The sequence below is a fragment of the Dreissena polymorpha genome, chromosome 13 (genome assembly GCF_020536995.1).
Source record: "Dreissena polymorpha isolate Duluth1 chromosome 13, UMN_Dpol_1.0, whole genome shotgun sequence".
Classification (NCBI taxonomy): Eukaryota; Metazoa; Mollusca; class Bivalvia; order Myida; family Dreissenidae; genus Dreissena; species Dreissena polymorpha.
This window is the reverse complement of record NC_068367.1, coordinates 66,716,211-66,731,009: the sequence shown is the minus strand read 5'-3', so window position 1 is coordinate 66,731,009 and position 14,799 is coordinate 66,716,211.

The following is a 14,799-nucleotide window of genomic DNA, read 5'->3' as shown; positions in this document are numbered from 1 at the left end:
ATAATTAATTGTCCATTATGCCCCACTCAAACAAAATGATAAGTGTCTAAGGTATACATTAGGTAAAGGAATAAATTAACAAAGATTTAGCAAGAAAGCTTTTTTATCCCATTTTCAACGCGACATTGACGGTATAACACCTTATGAAATATACTAGCCTGTATTCAACACTGTGGGATATACCTGTCGCGTGCACGGACTATTTTTTACTTTACCATTGAATGATTTTTCATAAGAAATAAAGTCGAGAAAACTTTAGCTTCAAAATTATATGACCTTCAACCTTTAAATCTAGTCATTATGAGTCATATGACATAATTTTTCGCCATCCGTATAATGATGAATCAGCTGAAAATGACACTTATTGCATCATTTTCCCCCAAAAAATTTGACGATTTATTATACACGCAACTTATTTCACATGTACATGTACTGTATATCGACATATTCGAATTGTCAATTTATCACATTTTCCTTATTTCGTGTAATGTGCATTGAATATAACCCATGCATTTACTTTTGAGATTTAAGAATGTACAACAAGCCATACACATATCGCACAATTCATAAATAATCTGCAATATTTGCTTTCCGATTTAATTCACGTAAGGCATAGAGCTGTGTAAAGTATAAGATGGTAAAAATAGCACCACACTGGAATTCGGAACGTCCCATTTTGTAAACGGGTATTATCCACTCATTTATTTGTTGTGTAATAGAATTTTTTCATTCTTTGCGTATTTATATATTAAATTATTTTCTTGTACAACAAGCGCATTTACCATGGACAAATAAAAAGTGTGCACGTTTAAACATAATTATGTTTGTACGCAGAAATCTGCAAATGCAACCGAGTTTACCAACGGCTATTATTTGCCGGTTCACTTTAACAGCAGTAATGCAGAGTACATGACGTAGCGTGTAACGAAGAAGAAAGTTTATTGAGTTCGTAAACTCATTTGAATATAGTGATAGGATGGCATAAGGGTCTTTATTTAACTATGCTAAAATAATTATTAAAGACACTAAATACAAAATCGTCAATTATTGAGTTAAATGGATTATTAGATGGATTTTAAAGGTAAGATACTAGTTCGAACGTTTTACTTTTTGTACTTTTGTCGTTTCCCTGTTCTCGGGGAAATGATTTTAACATGGACGCCATTGATGCACACACGGCATACCCATAACATTATATAAAAAAACTCGTTCTGCGCGTACTTAAATACGTCGTCCGAAGTCGGTAAAAGTGTTGCCCTGTATATTAGGTCAAATAAAGTGTTAGTCGCTGCAATTGTCTGTTTACTTGTCGAAATTGTCAAGGTCGTCGACGGTGTACATGCATGTTGACATCGACATCATTTTGTCAGGAATCAATCGCCGCCATATTGGATTTTGATCATTTTCTTTCGAAAATAAAATGAATTATAGTAAAGTAAAATCTTCTTTTTGCGGTCGTAATGAGTTACAATTCGGATACTGCGTAAAATTGAATCGAGGCATATGGTGATATTTTTACTTGTTTTACAGTTTGTGTGTGAATTTTTAAAGACTATTTTGCGTACCAGAACAAATACATTTATATCACTACGCATGGTTACATTCGTTAGATTTTAAGCGCTTTTAAAACTGAATTAAAATTATTGCTAAGGTTATTAGATCTATTAATGTTAAATGTCACATTGAAAACAATCGAATGGGATAAATAGAATACTAGGATTAGCGTTGAATACAGAGAAGATTATGTTGCTCGGCTCGAACACCGAAATCACTCGCCAAGGATCGCGCTCCCGGCGTTCTAAGCCTCGCAACATAAACTTCTCTGTATTTAACGCTAACCTAGTATTCTCTATGTATTATGCTTACAGGGGGGATAAATGCAGCAAAAAGTTAACCGGAACGATTGAATGAGTTATGTCTTGAAATGTGCATAATTATGGATATAGAAGACTTTATTATTTTCAAATAAACTTTTTGCTGATTTAAAACGAATGCCATGACAATGTTTTGAAATACTTTTTCTGTAAGTTGAATGATTTTTAATAATTTTCTGAAGGGTGAACTTTAATTGGCTATTTTTAACAAAAAACTGCATATGCCGCCTGGCCTAACCTGTTATCATACAAAATACATTTTACCCTTTATTTTTACATCTTCTCACATTGACACTAAATCCCGAAATAAATTATTGTGGTAAAAAATAACGTTTTTGCCGGGTTATTCTAAACTGGTTGACTGACTGTATTGTCAATTAATTGTGAAATGTAAGAGTGTTTTTGCATTAATTATTATCGAATGTTGTTATGCCATTATAAATTTTGTAAATTTATGATATATAAAATGCTATTTAAACTTTAAAATCAATTGAAATGCATTTTAAACATACATGTATCATGAATAAATAATCGTCAAATGCAACGATCTTGCTTTATATTTCATTGCGCAGAGGTTTCAATCAAAGGTGATGAAGTTTTCCCAATAGTATTCACAACTTTGCGATTAATGTACTACCGGGACGAAACCTCTTCTCATTTTATATATAATATATGTATAATTAAGGTTCTTAATTCTATTTAGAGGAAAGATTAACACACCCGCTGCCCCTTTCGGGGGCATCAGTTTGGTCTTATCAGTCACGTGATAATTAGTTACTGGTTTGACCGGCTGATTCTGTCTGGAAGTTTGTGCGCAATCTCCGTCAAGGATGCTTTGTTTTTTTGTGTTGCTCAATTGTGTATTTAACCTATTATCAGTTTTAACGGATAAAGTCGTTTTACTTATATCTTTGGTGTTGAAAAATGAACAACGATATAGAAGCTACGAGTGACTTTGCTTTTGAAGCTTGGATTACAGAACTAAATTTACCCCGTAAAGTGTCGCAGATCTTAAATCAGGAGGAACTGACATCAAAAGAAACATTGTCATTACTAAGCGAAAACGACCTTAAAGGCTTAGTATTAACTCTGGGTTGTACGAAGGTGATCCTTGAGCAAGTGAGAAAATGGAAACAGGGCGAGATTAGTGATACTGCTGGTGAGCAACCCAACGATAAAGAAACGCAAAACGAGGTGACGCTGGATGGTTCCGGTAAGTTGCTCGTTGAGCTTCTTACTTTCCCAAACATAACACAGCTTCCTTCAAAAGAAAGACACAGTTATGTGCATAATGGGTCTAGCTTTATGGACCCAAGATCAATCCTTATCATGGAAGCGAATACAAAAAAGACAGTTTACATAACACAGTTCCTGTCGGAGAACAGCAAACGACGGAAGAATAATAAAAGGAAAGAATTCATCTTGCACTCAAGCGAACGTGAAACTATTGTCTTCAAAACTGAAGATGAGCATCCCTATTTGGGAATTCAAATGGAGGAATGTGGGGGGCTGCGAATATGCGAGTCCTAAACCACCTTCAACGACATTGAAAGAAGCGAGGTGGAGTTTTACCTCGCATACACTACCAGAATTTTTGAATTTGCAGAGTCTTTCGAGTGGAATAGTGTGCTAACTATGATTACCACTATCGCGAACTCCAAGCAGAACATGGATTTAAGTGGGGAACATACTCCCCGCATATGGAACTCCAAATACTAGTTCCTAACCGACCAAAACCGTCAGTTCCGGTCCAAAATCCAGCGCCAAAAGAGGACTGCAGGATATTTAAGGCGAAAGGTGCATGTCCGTTTGGGGATAAATGCCGTTACAAGCACGTGAAGGCTCTACCCTCAAACAACTCTCGCCAAGACGCTACAAAAAACCAGTAGTCCGACCGTCGACCTTGAAACTTTAAAGCCTGGGAACAAAATCTGCCGGCGGATTATAAGGATCGTGAATTTATACTTTCGGGAATCAAGAACGGTTTTCATATCCTGGACATAGGCAAAATTTCTCAAGTGCAGAGGTGGAAAATTATTCATCGGCCACAAATTTAAATATGCGCGCGCGAACTGTGGCCCAAATTCTCACGGAAGTTGAGAACGGGCATTATAAGTTAGTCGATGAAAAACCGCTCATCATGTCTGCACTTGGAGCCATACCAAAATCTGATTCTTCGAAAGTAAGATTAATTCATGATTGTAGTCAGCCGACAGGATTTGCAGTTAATGACTTTGCGGACACAACTACATTTAAATATCAATCAATTAAAGACGCCATAAAGCTAATCACACCTAACTGTTACATGGCTAAATTAGGCTCGATTGGTCATTGTCGGCTCGGGTACTACTTACATGTACCCCGGGTACTCTTAAGTATACTTACATGTACCCCGGGTACGGTAAATATACTAAAACGTACCCGGGAAATGTAACGCTAAATCGGTCTTTGTCGGCTACTTTTTGAAATTTATTATATTCACATGTATGTAAATTTTCTGTAAGATGGCCTCTATATTATCGAAACTCATACTCAAAAAGCATGTTGATGCAGTTTTGTTAAAAGAGAAGTTTTTTAAGATAATCAGTAGCGCGTTTTACGACATCGGATTTTGGGCGGGAATATAACTCGGGTACAGTCTAAAATCGACCGGGTACGATTAAGTATATTTACCGTACCCGGGGTACATGTAAGTATACTTAAGAGTACCCGGGGTACATGTAAGCAGTACCCGAGCCGACAATGACCAATCGAGCCTAAATTAGGCCTTCAAAATGCTTATCGAAGCGTTAATATTCATCCCTCTAATACTCAAGCTACAGGTTTAAAATGGCGTTTTGGAAACAATAAACACTTCACTTACATGGTAGATACAAAACTTCCCTTCGGAGCAAAACTGTCCCCTTATATATTAAATACACTGACCCAAGCTGTACGAGTGATTATGAAAAATAGAGGTTTCAACGATATCATTGTGTATTTAGATGACTTTCTCTTAGTAGCAGACACATACGACAATTGTCAAAAAGTACTTCATGAACTTATGAAATTAGTCCGCGAATTAGGATTTCAAATCAACTACAATAAAGTGGAAGGACCGTATCAGAAGCTGACATTCCTTGGGCTCGTTTTAAATTCAATTAATATGACTATAACGGTACCGGACCAAAAAATCACGGAAATACACACGCTCTTGATAAATACGCTGCACGCAAGGAAAATTACAAAAAGACGGATACAACAACTAGTTGGCAAATTAAATTGGATAACACAATGTGTTTACGGCGGTCGGTTTCATATGCGTCGCTTAATTGACCGCGCAAATTCTCTTCGCGCTAGTGGACATCGTACTTATGTAAATAAAGATATGAAACTTGATATGTTGTGGTGGTTGGACTTCATGAAAGTATTCAATGGTACAATGCAGATATAGACGATAGAATGCCTGTGTCAGTCAGCATTGACGCATGCAAAACTGCATGCGGCTCGTTTTTCCAAGGGGACTTCATACATGCACAATGGACTCCTCAGACGGCATTACTTCCTATAAATTACTTGGAAGTACTTTCATTGGAAATAGCTACAAGACGATGGTCACGTGCGTGGTCCAACAAATTGGTATACGTACATTGTGACAACATAACCGCATGCGCGATCATAAACAAAGGATCTTGCAAACATCCAACTGTTATGGACTCGCTTAGACGAATCTTTTGGCTGAGTGCTATTTATAACTTTAGAATTCGTGCTGTTTATTTCCCTGGCCGTTTCAACACTCTAGCTGACAGGGTATCAAGACTCCATGAACCAAATGGGTTTTCGCGGCTTATCGAAATCATGGAACAATCGGGTTTTTCTCTTTACAGATAGAAGCGGTACAACGGAAGAGGACCTGGATCGGGTCGTTGAATATTTCTACAGTTACGCTCTGTAGTCCAACACGAAACGGACCTACTCAACGCATAGATCATCCTATCTCAAATTCTGCGAAAAAGTTCGGATATGCCGCTGATCCTGCATGCACGACGACATTGTATCGTTATGCTGCCTATTTGTCATAAACGTTAAAGTTCAGCTCACTCAAACAGTACATGAACATTATACGCTTACTTCACGCAGAATGGAACCTGCCTAACCCGGTAGCAGACAACTTCAAACTTAAGTACACGATGCAGGGTATACGCCGTCATATTGGGGACATAACTGTGCGCAAACAACCTATAACACCGGAACTACTAATAATCATTCTGGAACGACTGGACATGTCCACCTCATTCGACTCATTAATATAACACGGTTACATCCTCGAAATGCGAAATTGGTCTTTCGGCATACGCACTTGCGCAGTCTGGTCAAGGGCTACGGTTTCTGCTATAAAAACACACACAAGGTTTCGGGCTAACTCCAGACTAGCCCATTCAGTATGCATTTCCTGATAAGGCTGCGAGGAGTCGCAGGCTGGACTGGAGAACGCTGGCAGCATATTGCATAAGACACATTTGTTCGCATGACGCCGGTCTTTAAAAATCTCACTGCGTTTTGTAAAAGGAACGTCCAACCATGATACTTTGCGATAGAAAATTGAAGTAAAATTGTGTTATTTATAGCAAACTTGCAAATATCGGTAACCTATGTGTATTCAGGCTTGCATCCGTCTCACTTGTGTGGCTAGACAATCAAACGATCTCCCTTCTATCATGGACACTATTCTATTTCGGATGTTTGGTTGCACAATACAAGACAAATGACATTTACCGATAGGTTTCTATTAATTTCAATCCTTTAAAATTGTTGTTTTTCATATATTGAAAGCAATACTGAGTTATCAACATTGGGCGTCTATTGATATTAAATTTACCGGTAATGCGTAATTGCAACCCGACTCAAATGTGTCTGCATTTCCCTGCACTGAACAGTGTTACTTCGTATACTTTAAAGAAGCGGTGATGCTGCCAATGTTCTGGGGGATTATGCTTAAATCAGCAAATTAAGCAAATGAAGGGTATTCATTCGGGTCTGCTGCCGTAATGTAAAAGGTCTTTCAATGTGAAAAGCTGGATTAAACAGCCTCGTTGAAAATAACTAAGGCTATTGTAAACGCGGAACTTCGTCAACCGTCTCCTTGGCTATTTGTAAACACAGTTAATATTGTGTACGCATGCGCACATTTTGTCACAGCCCACAACTTTTGCAACCCTCGCCTATTTATTGTCCGTTGTCTCAATGGCTTGCATCATGTTAATTCAATTTAAATCACGTACTTGTTTAAATTTACCTGCAGTCATTCAAAGTTCAAAATTGGGTTAAACGTGAACACTTAAATTTTCTTTAAACAAATCGCTAATTTGTAAATATTTATTAACAAAGTTTTCATATAGGAAAGGGATAAATCCGCCCAAGTATACGAAGACCGAAATTGTTGGACATTAAATCAAGCTTACCGGTAAGTCAAAATTCATCTTAACTAGAGCATACAGTTGATTGGTGTATAGCGGATAGCTAAGGACTTCGAGTCTCATTTCAACGTAAACACCATGCATTCAGTAATTAAACCATTAAACCTAGATAGACACATGTCTTTCCTATTGAAACATGCCAGCGGTTTTACATTTCCGAAAAAATATTATTTGTTTACAGTGCGAATTTCATGGTACACTGATTCAGCCATTACCGGATCGCTTAGATCTTTATCGGATAACATGTGTATCGTGTTATTTCTTGAAATTTGACAAAGCATTTGTAAAAAAATAATTGCAATATATGTACATTTCCAGAAAGGAAATTCATTTATGCGTTTAATAAGACCAAGTTCATGGAAATCGCTGCACAATTGATGAAGTAATGGCTGTTCAAAGCGATGCACCCAATATTCGGGTCATTTTGAGTTGAATACCTTGTTATATATAATTTTTATATAGATTTGATAGTGAAAAATATGTTTTCAGAGAAATCGATTTTTCGTTATAATTTGATTATTTTTCATTAAAAATGATGTTTTCACTAATTAATAGCATAGCCACACGCTAACCACATGTGTATTGGACAACTTCAATTGAGTTTATATTTATTTTGAGACAATCCCCACATTCCTGAATATGGGTCACCACATGTCCGTAATTCCCTAATTCCCGAGTTGCAGCTTTCATGCTTATTTTTAATGGTACGCATCAATTTGGTTTCTGAGCATTCTTACTTTTGTAAAGGACACATACTACTAAAATATTACACCAATGAACATTATGTTTACCAAACAAAATCTGCAAACTTCAAGAAACCATTCGTCTGCACGTTTCCTGTCGTCACAAAAACGGTGCGTACATAACGTGACCTTGTTTTGCTTTCGAAAAAAGAAACAGTTGTAAACATTGACAGTCGTCAACAAAAACATGAATCGACTTAACAATGATAGGCTTTTTGTATTCAATTCATAGAAAACTATCAATCTTAACATAAATAAAAATATTTTGCAAAAAACGTTTAACCTATCCGTTACTCACTAAAATCCGCTATACACCAATCGACTGTACATGAGAAATGAAATAGTGTTTATTGTATTTTTAATTATTGAACTTAAAGCATAGTTTAGTATTGCACGGCTATTGTGTAGTTAATATTGTTTAAAGCGCATTTACATATTCATGGTGGTAGATAAACTTTATATTAGTCTGGTTCTGATAATTACTGTTAAAACAAAGCATGGGTAAACAGGGGGGCCTGCGTATACAGGAGCATACCGCGTTTAAGTGAGAAAGTTGTTGCAAAACTTCAAAGATGGCGTCGTTTCAGTGTTTTTCGTGAAGGAGCAGCGGATATTTTTACCCGGTAAGCCAGTTTATATTTATATTTCTTTTGAATGAATACGCCCTTTCGGCTCTCCGGTGTTTGTGCTTCCCTCGGTTTTTTGTTTCAAGATCGTAGACGTAAGGATAAAAAAGTTATTGAAGGAAAACCGTTCACAAATCTGTTGTCTCCTTACGTGACGTTCGAGAAATGGGATGTACAAATATCATTTTCTTTTATAATACACAGTATTGATGCACGTGTACGGTAAAATATAACTAAAACCATGATTATTTCATTTTCCCGACGCCGTTTTATCTCTTATAACTAATTTATTGCCAAAAACTATTGGTTTAACCCCTCTTTTTGGAACAGATTTCCTTTTAAGCACATTTTGGGACATGACTTCCAAATACACGAACTTTCTGTCGTGATTGAATTTACCATTGATATGAATGTTTTAAAGAGAACGTTTCCTCTGTGTAAATGTATACCTCTTTCATTCTTTTCAAAGAAACGAAACCTCAAGCTACATTACAAAAGTTGAAACATAACTTGTATTGTTATAAACTGCGACATTATACGTGGGGAGCTTCACGTTTTTGCAATATACATGTACTATTAAGCAGCATAGCGCCCTTTTGGAAGGGATATTATGTCCTGAAGTTATGTTAACTACTTACCGGTTCGGAATCCATTTTAAACTAATTGGCGGGTGCACTCAGCAGCGGATAATACGCAGGTCAAAATAGATTTTACATCCGGTGATGCTGGTTTCGACACCCGACGCATATATACATTTATGAATGAAAGGCTTCATTAACGTTGACGTCGCTCTTGGTTACCTGAAAAATTACCATGAACGGATTTCAACCGTCATTGTTTACAATCTATTAAGTGCACAAGTACTGGAATTTGTATAGCGCTTTTTTGAAGGTGTATGTCCAGCGCGTGTGCCGGGAAAACAGGGCTTAATGTATTCTTTTGTTCAGCTCTATAATATTTATATCAAATCTGTATGAAAAAATGTTGGTGAACATTAATCCGGTGTTAATTTTTGAAAATATTGAGGCGTTCATTAGTTATATATCTTAAACGGAGCATTAATCCGCATATTAACAAAAAAACACCGGGCGTATTGCATATTAGTTCGGAGACATGAAATTATTTCGAAAGAAAGCCATGAGAGGTTCAATTCTATATTAGCAAGTCTCGCTGCGAACGATTACGCTCTTGCTTCTCGTATATATTTGACTTTCATGAATCTTGGCAAATACCTAGTGTTTTATTTTGCTTAATCTAAATTAAGTTATGCATCTATATGTACTTACAGAAGCATAACATGACTTCCAAATGACCAACAGCTCTTTCATATGTGAAAGAGATTGGCACAAAATACCTACCCATCTATAATAAAGTTTATATGTGTACTTCAATATTATAGTTTTAAAGCATTTTATGTGGTGCAATATAAAGGTTTTCTTAATCATTTTACTGTAGATTATAAAAATGTTGTACACAAAACCTGTCGACCAACTGAATCAATTCACCGATTTTAAAGAAGATGGGTTGTGGGGTGGCTGATGTACGAGCTAATAGAATGTTTATCAGCCTTTTCAGTAATATTTTTATTAATTAAATGTATACTATGACGTGTCGACCTTATTCTGATATGAAATTTTCTTTAACCATTCTTTTACTGTCTTTTCAGATGACGAAGGTTAAAGGGCGATAATAAGTGCATCTTTCGTTGCAGTATAAAATTATGTAATTAGGAATTAAACATATGCGGAGGACTGGGATACCATTCCCCATTCATGGACCACATGAGTTTTAATGTAGAATATGCAAGAGAGAGTCCTTAAACAGAGCCGGACTAAAAAAGCAAATAAAACAAACGAACCAAACAAAAAATGTACAGCTGATATATTATGTGTTTTTTTGTTTGTTTTATTTTATTATTTCTACATAGACAAGTCTGACATATAATTGCTATGAGTGCTACTTAATTACACGTTTTGTTCCGTATATGTCATGCTAGTTTCTCACTTTTTTATGAAAATAAACCATTATCTGTGTTACGTCATTTCTTCCAACGATGTCTCTGCATACATTTTCAATTGTATTCCGCACTTACATACATGATAAAAAAAAGATTTGGGTCGGAATGAATTCGTTATGCATTTGGCATATTAACTTACGATTAAAAGGCAATGTTAGGAACAAACGAAATAATCTTTCTATGTGAACCAATACTTTATTCCCTCAATACAAGTCTTAAATAATATGTATTCACATATGTATAAAAGAGAAAAAAAATACATGTATATATTGATCACTTCTACTGAAATCATATCGTGGATTGCATTTGCACAAATCTTTCTATCCACTACAAATTCACTTTTTGCGATTATAATATAGTGACCAACTCAGAACTGGTTTAAAAGAAGGTCGTCCAAAATTTGTCACATCAAAGTCACATACATGTATCAGTATCTTTATGGTAAAACGTGTCAAATGTCATTGTATTAAATAAACAAATTAATATTTAAGTTTTCATTAAAAAAAAAAACATCCACCGGCATGCATCTTGTAAGCAGGTGTCAGGTATTCCAAATTGCTTCATGTATTCCGAATCGCAGCAATGGCAGTATTTGGTTACAGCAACCTTATACTAGTATCGAAACGGCTTTAATCTTTTCTGTTTTTCATTACACTTAAATTGCACGTACATGTGATTGTTTGGCATGGTACTTCGACGTAATCTTTTTTGGTTGATTGGTGGGTTTTCATGTACCTTTCGCTTTCTAGAGCGGTGCACACTTCGTTACGCCGTCTTTTTTAATCTTGGCATCCTCGACATATATAACTGGCGTCTTGATATCTGGAAATAGTAAGCATTGTATTCCGTTTAGTAGGCATAGTATTCCGTTTGATGCATATTCAAACATAAGTATGTCCATATGTGTTAAAATAAACAGGCAAGGATTACACTGTGTTAATAATACCGTCGAATGTCTTATATTTTACACACACTAAATGTAAGCGTTAAGTACGCGATAAAACATACAATAATAAAAATTAATAATGTAACAATTAATAAAAAAAAGATAACTTGATTTCCTGAAGTGAAAATGATTTCCAAAACACTCGCACCAATGCGGAATTCATTCACGAAAGTTATTTCGCATAAAACCTTTTTACATAGGAAAGAGCTGTTTATCATTTCGAAGTCAGGTTCCAAAATGTGCTTAAAAGGAAGTTTAGTTCCAAAAAGGGCGGCTAAACCGTTATAATTCGGCATTAAATGAATTAATAGACATAAAAACGCGTCGAGATAATAAAATAATCGTGTTTTATGTTATATTTTACTGTAAACATGTACAAATACTGTTTATTGTGAGAGAAAATGATATTCGAACATCCAACATCTCGAAGGTCAAGAAATTAAACAACAAATTTGTCGACGGTTTTGCTTCAATAACTTTTTTATTCCGACGTCTACGTATTGTAACAAAAAACCGAGGGGAGCACAAACACCATAGAGCCGAAAGGGCTTATTCATTCAAAAGAAATATAAATATAAACTGGCTTACCGGGTGAAAATATCCGCTACTCCTTCACGAAAAACACTAAAACGACGCCATTTTTGAAGTTTTACAACAACGTTCTCACTTAAACGCGGTAAGCTCCTGTATACGCAGGCCCCCCTGGGTAAAGCTAAACAGATTATATTTTTCTACTTTCGTCGAACAAGTCTTTCGAAAAAACATCAGCAGATGCGTTAAAATGGAACATATAAGGTTATACACTTCTATGGCGCAACATTGTTATAAAGATATTAATGCAGTATAAGTAGTAGCATAAACAGTAGCAGCAGCAGAAGCAGCAACAACAGCATCAGTAGCATCAGCAGCAGTAGTGGAAGTATTAGTAGTAGTAGTTATGATAATAATAATAGTAGAAGAAGTATAAGTAGAAGATGGTGCAGTAGTATTAGTAGAAGATGGAGCAGTAGAAGAAGCAGATGTAGTAGTAGTAGAAGAAGCAGTAGAAGGAGCAGTAGCAGCGGTAGTAGTAGTAGTAGAAGTAGTAGTAGTAGTAGTAGTTGTTGTTGTAGTAGTAGTAGTAGTAGTAGTAGTCGTAAGTAGTAGGTAGTAGTAGGTAGTAGTAGTAGTAGTAGTAGTAGTAGTAGTAGTAGTAGTAGTGCAGTAGAAGTAGTAGTAGAAGTAGAAGTAGTAGTAGTAGTTGTAGTAGTAGTAGTAGTAGTAGTAGTAGTAGTAGAGTAGTAGTCAGTAGTAGTATAGTAGTAGTAGTAGTAGTAGGAGTAGAAGTAGTAAGTAGTAGTAGTAGTTCGTCGTCGTCGTTCGTCGTCGTAGTAGTAGTAGTAGTAGTAGTAGTTGTAGTAGTAGTAGTAGTAGTAGTAGTAGTAGTAGTAGTAGTAGTAGTAGTAGTAGTAGAAGAAGTAGTAGAAGTAGAAGTAGCACTAACTGCAGCAGCAGCAGCAGTAGCAGTAGCAATAGTAGTAGTAGTAGTAGTAGTAGTAGTAGTAGTAGTGGTAGTAGTAGTAGTAGTAGTAGTAGTAGTAGTAGTAGTAGTAGTAGTAGTAGTAGTAGTAGTAGTAGTAGTAGTTGTAGTAGTAGTAGTAGTAGTAGTAGTAGTAGTAGTAGTAGAAGTAAAGTAAGTTAGTAAATTGTTTATTATAGTGACATGGTATTTTGCACCCGACCAGATGGGCCAATAAGTCACCAAAACAGAACATGTCAAATTATATACAATAGCATCATATGAACTGATACATGTGAGCAACAGCAGCAGCAGTTGTAAACCCAGCAAGCAGATAAAACAACATGCAAGACTGTTTTCAGAATGACGCTTCATTATGCTAATTTAAATCGCATGACTATCCACGCTTGATTAAAATTACAAATCAGACGTAACTTTAGTTCAAATATTTCAGGTATCACGTATATATGCATAAAGTGACATTATCTGACTTAGCAATTAGATTGAACATTAGACACCTTAATACCAGTTGTATCCGTATTTAATCTATTATTTGTCCAGCTAACTATATTTTCTCTCCGCCTAAACTGGATTTTCAAACAAAAATATCTTCAAAACGGAAATTGTCGACCCTGTTTACCCTGCACGGACTGCACAGGAACATCTGGGACTACACTTTACGCACATGCATGAAGCCCTGTTTTCCCAGAAAGCTCATATTTATTAGCAGGGTTCCCCCCCCCCCCCCCCCCAATGCAGCTGTTGCGTGAAGATGCTCACATCCCATTGAAGCATGGGTGGTCTTGCGACAATCCCTTATTTTCTGCGAGAGAGAATAAGTGATGTCGCAAGACCACACATGGTTAAAATGGGATTTGGGCAGCGACTTAATTGCTGCTTTAATAATCAAATGGAAGTGCTTTGATTTTAAAACAATACACTGATAAACTGTGAAAGACGAACATATTGTGTGCACACCGGGTCATACGGACAACAATTAAGTGACGACACGATATGTATACAATGGAGAAGACCTTTTGTTTTGAGCGAAGAAGCTGTATCGTAAGGGTTATGGTTAGTACAAAGGCGACTAATATGTGAGTTGTTGTTGGTCATCATACCGACCATACCGAACAGGTTGGGTCTCCTGCTGGTGCTCCAGCCCCCCCCCCCCCCCCCCCCTCACACACACACACACGCACACTCACATAAAACACATTATAACACTAAAATCGATAATGTGTTAGAAACATCTAAATAGCTGGAAATTGTAGCTTTTCTTTAAGTTTGCCCAACTTTCATGAGTCAGTTAGTGAGTCTAGTAAATTAATTAGACAGGAGTGCTTGGTCACGATCCGGGTCCACACATAATGCAGCCTCAGGCGCGGAAAATCTTCGTAACTTCGAAATAGACACACATTTCTAGCTTGATACACGATACTAGTATATTAATTGCCATAGCTTATCGATTATATTACCGGGTTGCACCTGATTACAGGTTAGACAATATGCGCTTTTGTTGATGATTATTTTCTGTAATTCATTTACATTTGCGATTAGCTGCAGTTACTATTTTAAGTCTATATAAAACACTGCGAAAAAGGAACGGACAGCAATAACAAATATCTACATTAATAAA